General features: G+C 38.2%; 1 pseudogene; it reads right to left on the minus strand.

Annotated features, from left to right (window-relative positions):
- Positions 1-392: 392 nt before the first annotated feature.
- On the minus strand, positions 393-617 carry LOC102863905 (annotated as a pseudogene).
- Positions 618-8619: the final 8002 nt, after the last annotated feature.

The raw sequence follows: 8619 nt of genomic DNA on the forward strand, positions 1-8619 counted from the left end.
GGCGAATCCTAATAATCTTGGTTACCAAGCCCCAAGGCCAACCCCTTCTCTGTCAAGGAATATTCATGACTTTGAAGTAGGTGATGCTGTCATCGGATATTAAGTAAAGATACAAAAATGATGGAACAGTGGGAATGGAAGCTCTGGTTTCTTTAAAATTCACCATCTTCCCTTAAAGTTCAGGTGGAAAACAAGGAACACTGGCTTCCAAAAGTGTAAGCATGAAACACGAGGCATTTCATGTCACGATGGCTCTTTTATTGAAGAGGAAGGTCGCTGTCCATGCAGGAGTCCGCCCTGACGACACAGCAAGCCACAAGAAGAAGGCACAGTTGACCTGTTCGTCAAGGCTCATTCCCAAGTGTTCTGGATTTGGATTCCGAGGGTCTTCGTCAGCATTTAACTAATTCTGTGTTGGCTGAAGGGGCTGGGACTGTCTCTCCGCACATAAACTCGTCTTTGTCATAGATCATTTTTATAACGAGAGAGCATCTGGGACACGTCGCCACCTTGGTGATACAGAAGTTGTCACCGCAAGGGCAGGGATAGAGGTACGACTCCGAGTCCTCGTCATACTGGAAGTCCTCGATCTCCACCTCGTCGTGAAACACCGCCATTCCCCCTGAGCCAGCAGGACAGCGGACTCCCGCGCCGTGTCCCTCCGTCTCCTCGTCTAACCCAGTCATTTTAATTGTTTTTACCATGATACTTTACAAGAACAGATTTTTAAGTAATATTTGTTAGATTTTAAGTAGTTTAGGGAAATGTACGATATTTTCAACCTCCACAGATAAGAAAACTGTCAGTCATCTAAAGATATGTAAACAAATTAATAAGGGACAATTGGAGAATGAGATAGATAGAGGTCAAGGTTAAATTTACTCTGTTAAATACATAGGCATCCTTTGGAGATATTCTGAGTTCAGTTCCATATCACCACAGTAAAGTAAATATCATAATGATTTTGAGGGGTTTTGTGGTTCATCGTGGAAATTTTTTTGCTCTCAGTGAATATAAAGTTATGTTTACAAAGTTTAGTAGACAACATACAAAATTTAATATACTATAATATTATAATTATTAAAATTAGCCGAGTAGTAAGTTGCACTTCAATCCAAAGGCATGTGGTACAAGTCCATCTACAGGAAAAGAAATGGGCAATCTCCTTCCATGCAATTCACAGCCTCTGAGAACATGCTGAAGATCAGCTATGAATTGGTTCTGACTCAATGGCACATTCAATGGCCACTCAGTGGCATTGGACTACTGGTGGTGAGATGATTGGTTCCAGACCACTTCTTCAGTGCCAAAGTAAGAAATAACAGAAGGTTAGCAGTTCGAGTCTATCAAGATGTATTTTGGAAGAAAAGCTTGGCAAGCTACTTACACAAAAGACTGGAGAAAGATTTATCACTATCTGCAATATGCTGATGACAGAACCTTGCTTGGTAAAAGTGAAGAGAAGTTAAGGTATTTACTGAGGAAGATCAAAGACTATATAGTCTTTAGTATGGTTTAAACCTTGATAAAAGAAGAAAAAAAATACAATTGGGCCAATAAAGCATCATTAAAATAAATGGAGAAAAGACTGAGATGTCAATGGTTTCGTCTTACTCAAGTCAACAACACACATTTATGGAAACAGCAGTCAAGAAATAAATAGGCACTTCATTGGGCAAATCTGCTTCCCAAACTAATTCTGCCATTGAGTCAGTTCCTACTCCTAGTGAACCTCTATCAAATTTCTGAAGTTGAAAATTGCAACAGGAAGAGACTAGTTATCTTTCTCTAACAGAGCTGCTGGAAGATTTAAACCACCTGAGACATATAACTTTTGGATTAGCATTACAGCTTGATACAGACTAATCAATTACTCCTTAATTGACTTACAAGGAACTCTTTTACGTACTGAAGAGCAAGAGTAAAATTTACCTAGTCTAAGCCAGAGTATATTCGAGTGCTTTACATGTATGTTAAAGTTATACTGTCAATAAGGAAGACCTAACAAGAATTGGTGTCTTTGAACTATTATGTTGGTGTGTAATATTGAATTTACTGAGAACTTTCAAAAGAACACACAAATATGTCTTGGAATAAGGAAAGTCAGAATTCTCCTTAGAATGGTGGCATTTGATCTCACATACTTTGATCATATTATCAGGAAGAGCCAAATCCCTAAAGAGCAACATCAGGGTTGGAGAAGAAGAGAGTCAGTGAAACAGAAGATTATGTATTTACATAGTGACTGAAACATGGGTTTAAACACAGTGGAAAAGGTATGTGGATGGTGGGGAACTGAGCAGGATTTTTTTTTCCTTGCTGTGTATAATGTCACTGTGAGTCAGAGGCAAGTCAATGACAACTAACAACAACCTGAAGCACAGTTCTAATCCAACACAGGTGGGTTTGCCAAACATCAGAACCAATTTGAGGGCAACTTGGCTTGTTTACCTAGATTCAAGACTGAAACTTGCAAAGATACATAGTGTGTAAGCTTAAATTTGGGACTCAAGCCCAGTTCTCCTTTAATTCATGCTCATGTCTCTTGACTGATTTACTTTCAGTCAGAGCATTGATTTACCTTTTGCCATGGACTTTTCTTACTTTGTTCTTCATAAGCCCTTTGTTGGCTTTATAAAAGTTATTGCCACTGAATTAGATTTTAATGGAGTTAATATATCAGTGTGTTATTTAGTGTTTTAGTCTGTTATTAATCCTAGGAAAGCTGGGTGAGTGCCTTTCCAGAGGGCTGTGTTTTCTCTAGCTTGTAGCATTATTCATGTCAGATGCATATGGACAAGTACAGAGGAGCAGTAAAAATGAGGAAAGAAGGAAGGAATTCTGGGGGTTTGCCACTGGAGAATGAGGGAGTATCCAAGGTATCATTTTTTTCCAGGGGAATTAATTTTTTAGATTTTAAGGTCTCTGTCAAATCAGAATTGCTTTAACCCTGCAGTGACTAATATAAAAATGTTAAACCTAGAAAACATTATTTCAGATCTATGCTTTGCCTTTATATTGGACTATAGAGGATGTTGATTTGAAATAATTGGGAACTTCATCAGGTTAGAAGATGGTAAAACCTAATTTTTTTTATTTGTGCCTCTCCTTAATCTTTACAATACCTAGATAAAGATAGTCAGGAATATTTGTGGTATTCCAAAACCACCGCTTGTTTCCTACACTCAGATTTTATGCATTGTATCAAGTATTTATGAGCCTCAGTCTGCTCTGGGCTGTGAAGGCAGGTCTTTCTCGTGGAGACATGAGAACAGACCCTTTCTGGTGTCTTTAGCCAGCATGGGACAGCACTACTTTTTTCATTCAAGATGCCTGAAGCCACAGGTCACCTTTGAAATCAGCAAAAATAGCCTGCAGTTTGAGGTTACTTTGACATAGGTAATGACTTCAAATTCCTCTAAGCTTAGATTTTATAGGTAGGATTCCCCAAATTAGCTCATATTATCCCTGCAGGTAGAAAGCCTTTTGAGCTTTCAGAGTTGTAAATTTCTAATCTAACCAGGGCATCAAAGTCCTTAGTGACTAAGGTTACAAACCCAGCCAGATGAGAGGAGTGTAGGGGATAAGGTAAGGAGAAATTTTCGTGAAATAAAGATTTTCTATGTGATGAGTGAAAAAAATGATGCTGAACATTAGCTGCAAACCACACCAAATCCACTGCTTCTGAACTGATTCTGACTCAAAACAACTCTTGATTTTCTAAGACTGTAAATTTTTCTGGGAGAAGAGTGCCAATTTTTTTTAACCCTACAGAGCACCTGGTGGATTTGAACCATTAAGTTTTTGGTGAGCACTACACCATAAACCACTTTATCAAGCTACAAAGGCATCAAATGTTTGATTGCTTCTGCATTACAACTAACAAAAGTTTTACAGAGGACAATTATTGATGGTAATGGAAAGATGCTTGCAGAAGAATAAACAAATCTGTCATGGAATAAATAAAATTAGAGACTTCTTGAAAGGTAAGGATGGTGAGATTTCATCCAACGTACCTTGAACATTTATCAGGAAGGACCAGTTCTTGGAAAAGGACATCCTGCTTGGTAAAGTAGAGGGTCACTCAAAGGATAAAGTCCCTCCATGAGCCAAATGAACACAGTGACAACAACAACGGATCTAAGCACAGCAGATATCTGAGGACCCTCAGGATTTGCTGTGGTTCGTTCTGTTGTACATGGTGTTGCTAACTCAGAGACAACAGCAACTGAAAGAGCAACATGCCAAGAGGATTCTTCCCTTATTCTTTTTAATGTATCATATAAACCATCTGTGGGTGGCACAAATTGTTAAGCATTTGACTATTAACTAAAAGATTCAAACATGTATCTGTAGGTACTTTGGAGTTTTGGAAAGAAATCCAGTTACCTGCTTCCAAAAAATACACATCTTAAAAAGTCCTCTAGACCACAGTTCTACTCTATATAATGCACAGCTTTGTCATGAATCAGAATCAACTGTTTTTGGTTTTTCCCAGTGGTGCAAAAATAAGTGAAACCTATCACATCTCAAGATTTGAGTTTAGAATCTTGTGTTTAGAAGCCTACTTGGTGAGTTTTCACAGCATAGAGCAGAGTTCAGACATAGGGTCACTATGAGTCACAGGTGACTTAATGACATGTAACAACAACAAGCAGCAACAAATATATTATGAACTGTATATGTGTGTGTGAAAAGTAAATATTGTTTTTCATATAATATAAAATATTATATTTCATATAATCAGAGGCTTGGAAGGAAATCTCAGTGCCATCAGCACTGTCTTCCTACCTCAATGCAAACGTGACCATCTTTACAGAAAGCTGTGGACATATGGCTATCTGGACTGTTTTCAAAGGATATGGACATACACTCCCTTGCATATATTACTCCTGCTGTTTAACAACCCTTACAGATGGGATGTGAAATCTCATAAGAAACTTGCTTTTAGAACTGACCTGGGTTTTCCCACGTCTGCTGGAAGAAATAGACTGCTTTGCATTGTTTGAAGACATACTAATGCCTTTGTAAGGAAAAAAAAAAAAAGGTTGAATTCAATGTGCAAGAGTTTAAGCAGTATTTTTTCCTCCTCCCTCTAACCTCTGCATTTTCAAGTCTGATTTTCTCACAATCTTTCTCTTTCCCTCTGGCTTATAATGTGTCACACTAGATGGCAGTCATAGCTCAGTTTGGGAGTCAATTTTACTTCTTCCCTCCCCCATAGCTTTTCTTGTCTGAAAAAATTATAGCCTAACCTGTGCAGCAAATAAAACCCTTTATTTTTTACAAGGCTCATTCAGAAAAGCTGATGTACAATTAAACATGATAAAGAAAAATATGTTAAATGATAATGAAAATTAAGGCTTTGAGGATTTTTTGGGGGGGGAGGTGGGTAGAGGGTGAACACTGTGTTTCTTTGTTGTTAATATTTCTATATAGTTTAATTACAAAAGAAAGTTTGTTAGGGACAAAAGGCTAAGTTTTAGAGCAAAGGTAAGTGTGTTCCTGAGGAAAGAAAGAGTTCTTTATTCAGGGATGGATTCAGCGATGCCAGATGCTTATGCTGTCTTAAATCTCATGCTTCTTGCAGCATATTGAGTAGGCTTTTTATGCAACATTAACCTGGCTTTTCTAGACAAAGATAGTCAGACATAGGCTATGAGCCATGTGTGTAATGCCCATGAACAGTCAATGGAATGATTAGGAAGACAACAAAGCAAAACGTTCCTGGTCTGTGGAAGACCCCTCTTCATTGTACTTATTTGATACTTGAGATCTTTTGCAGATTTGAAGGGAGACAACCTCAGTTTTGTTTGTTTCCTTTTTAAAAATTCACTAACAAATAAGTCAAACCCCCAAAATGCCCCACTAAAAAGTAAAAATATGAGAATGATACACAGAACACATTGCACACACACACACACACACCCACACACACACACACATACACACAAGGCATTCTTCTATTTGGCATTCTTCCACTTTGCATTTAAAAGGAAAGAAAAAACAAACCCTTGTGTTCAAGTGGATTCCAACTCACAAACCTGGCAGATCAAACTGAAACTGTCATATCAGTTCCTGAGATTGTAATTTTAAAGAAAATGCAGACTGTAATGTCTTCTTCTGCAGAATATTCGATGTCTTCAAATCATTGCTCTGGTCTTTAGCAGCCAAGATCTTTAATCACTGTGTCATCAGGACATTTTTATTTTGTATATGTTCTTGGTCCGTGCCATGGAGTCAGAACTGACTCATAGCTGACCATCCTGTGGTTTACAGAGGGGGTGAATTGTAAAGGAGGAGATTGTCCATCCTTCTCCCATGGAGCAACTTGTAGATTTGAACCATGTGCCTTTGGGATTGATTGCAGTACAGCTTCTTATCAGTAAGTCATCAGAGCTCCCTTATTACTATTATTATTTATATATAGACAGGGAGCATTAAAAATGTAAAATGTCCATTTTATCAAAAGAAACATGTTGAATGTCAGTTGATGTATTAGAAATATTCTGTTTCCTTCCCTAGAATATTAGGATTGTTCTATTTTCCCCCTAGAAATGGTCATTCAGGGCTTTATTTTGAAATTCAAGGGCACAGTGTTTTTGTTTTAAAGGAAAGCATGTGCTCTCCTCTAAAAGGTAACTCAATAGAAAAACTGAAACAGCATCTTACAAAGCAGCTTGACTTCATGAACAAATATGAAGAATGTTACCTGGCTGACATATGAAAATGCTTACTGCATTATTCATAGACATCATTTTATCAGAGATATCAAGGTCATGCAGTGGGCTCCTGGGCAGTGGGTCAAGTTCTCAGAGATCACACTGGTAATTCCAGTGACAGTTCCTGGAGAGAATTTGTATACTTTCAGTAGATCAGGTTTTGCCCTTGATAGAATAGTGAAAATCTCTCTCTCTCTCCTATTTTTCTCTCTACAACTTTTTGAATTTCAGGAAGTCTTCTGGTTACAAATTAGATCTGTTCGGAGCCATTAACAAAGAAGAATTTGTTGGTAAATCAGAGTAAATGTGTATAGTTCTTATTTAGGCAGTGCTTCTCTGTGGGTTCAAATCTGCCAGTGCCTTCACAGGAGAAAGATAAGACAATATCCTTCCATTTAGTTTACAGCCTTTGAAATTCCACTGGAGGATCAGTTATGTGTCAGTCTGACTCAATGACAATGAGGGAGTGAATGAGTTTTAGTGCAAGTCAAGGAGATGTGATGATACAATACATCTGCTGCTCCCTAAAAGGTCAATTATTCAAACCAATAAACTACTGCTAGACAGAAAGATGTGACAGTCTGTGAAGTTTCACAGCCTTGGGAACTCTGTGAAGTAGTTCTACTTCTGATGAGTCAGAATTGATTTGATGACAATAGTGTGGATTGGTTTATTGTGGGACTCAAAAAACAAAGAACAAAACCTAAAAAATTCTACCAAAAACATTTGAGAGGTGTGGTTTGAAGTCTATACAATGATCTAATTATTTCATCTTAAGCAAATGAAAATGATAGTAATGAAGACTATAAAAGTAGAGGTTAGTTCAGTTGTTTCCAAGTGAGGGCAGATTTACATAATGCTAAACAATCTGCTGCCAGGGACCTCTCCAGAGTGCTCAAGAGCAACGAACGATGTCAGTCTAGAGATAAAGGTGCACTTAATCGAGGCCATGGACTTCTCAATTACTTGTTACACTTCAGAGAGTTGGACAATGTCTAAGGATGACAGAAGAGTAGATGCCTTCAAGTTGTGGTGCTGGAGAAGAGTCTTGAACATACCATGGACTGATAAGAAAACAAATAGGTCTGTCTTGGAGAGGGTGAAAACAAGTCTCTCTTTGGAGGCTAGGATTTTGAAGCTCTGTCCCACCTACTTTGGGTATATGGCCAGGAGAGATCAGTCTTTGAAGAAAGATATCATGCTCAGAAGGATTGACAGCACAGGAAAGGAAGACCCCAGATGAAATGGATTGATACAGTATCTGGGGCAATGAGGGTTAGTGTGTAAGGGTTAGTGAGACTGGCTTAGGACAGGGAGAGGTTCAGAGCTACTGTACATAGGGTTGCTATCAAAAGCAGGCAACTCAACCAATAACATTCTATGATGGATTTGGAAGCAGTAGTGGCACCCATTTCCTAAACTACATACCTCCAGAAACTCTATGAACTTTGCTAAATGTCGATAGTTATAGAGGGGCTTCAGGCCTTTTGTTCGTAGGGTCGCTATGAGTCATGCTTGACTCAATGGCAGTCAACAACAACAAACACTCTGGTGGCACTGTGATTGACAAGCACAGTTGCTAATTAAATACCACCTCCACGGGAGAAAGAAGTGACAGCTTATTTACCATCTTGGCAGTCCTGTAAAATTGTTCTTAATTGCATGATAAATGGATAAAAAATGAAAGTTGTCAATTATTTCATTTTCCTTCGATGTACAATCAGCATTCATGGTAGCAGCAATAAAGAAATCAAAAGACATATTGCCTTGTGGAAATCTGCGGTCAAGGACCTCTCTCTCCCAAGTGCTAAAGAGCTAAAAGCTTCCAGATTAAAACAAACAAGAAAGCAGGATTGGCCATTCACTTCTTAAATAACAGATCTCTAAAAACCCTATG

This window comes from Elephantulus edwardii, unplaced genomic scaffold (assembly GCF_000299155.1).
Source record: "Elephantulus edwardii isolate Elephantulus edwardi_28Jun2011 unplaced genomic scaffold, EleEdw1.0 scaffold00070, whole genome shotgun sequence".
NCBI classification, from domain to species: domain Eukaryota; kingdom Metazoa; phylum Chordata; class Mammalia; order Macroscelidea; family Macroscelididae; genus Elephantulus; species Elephantulus edwardii.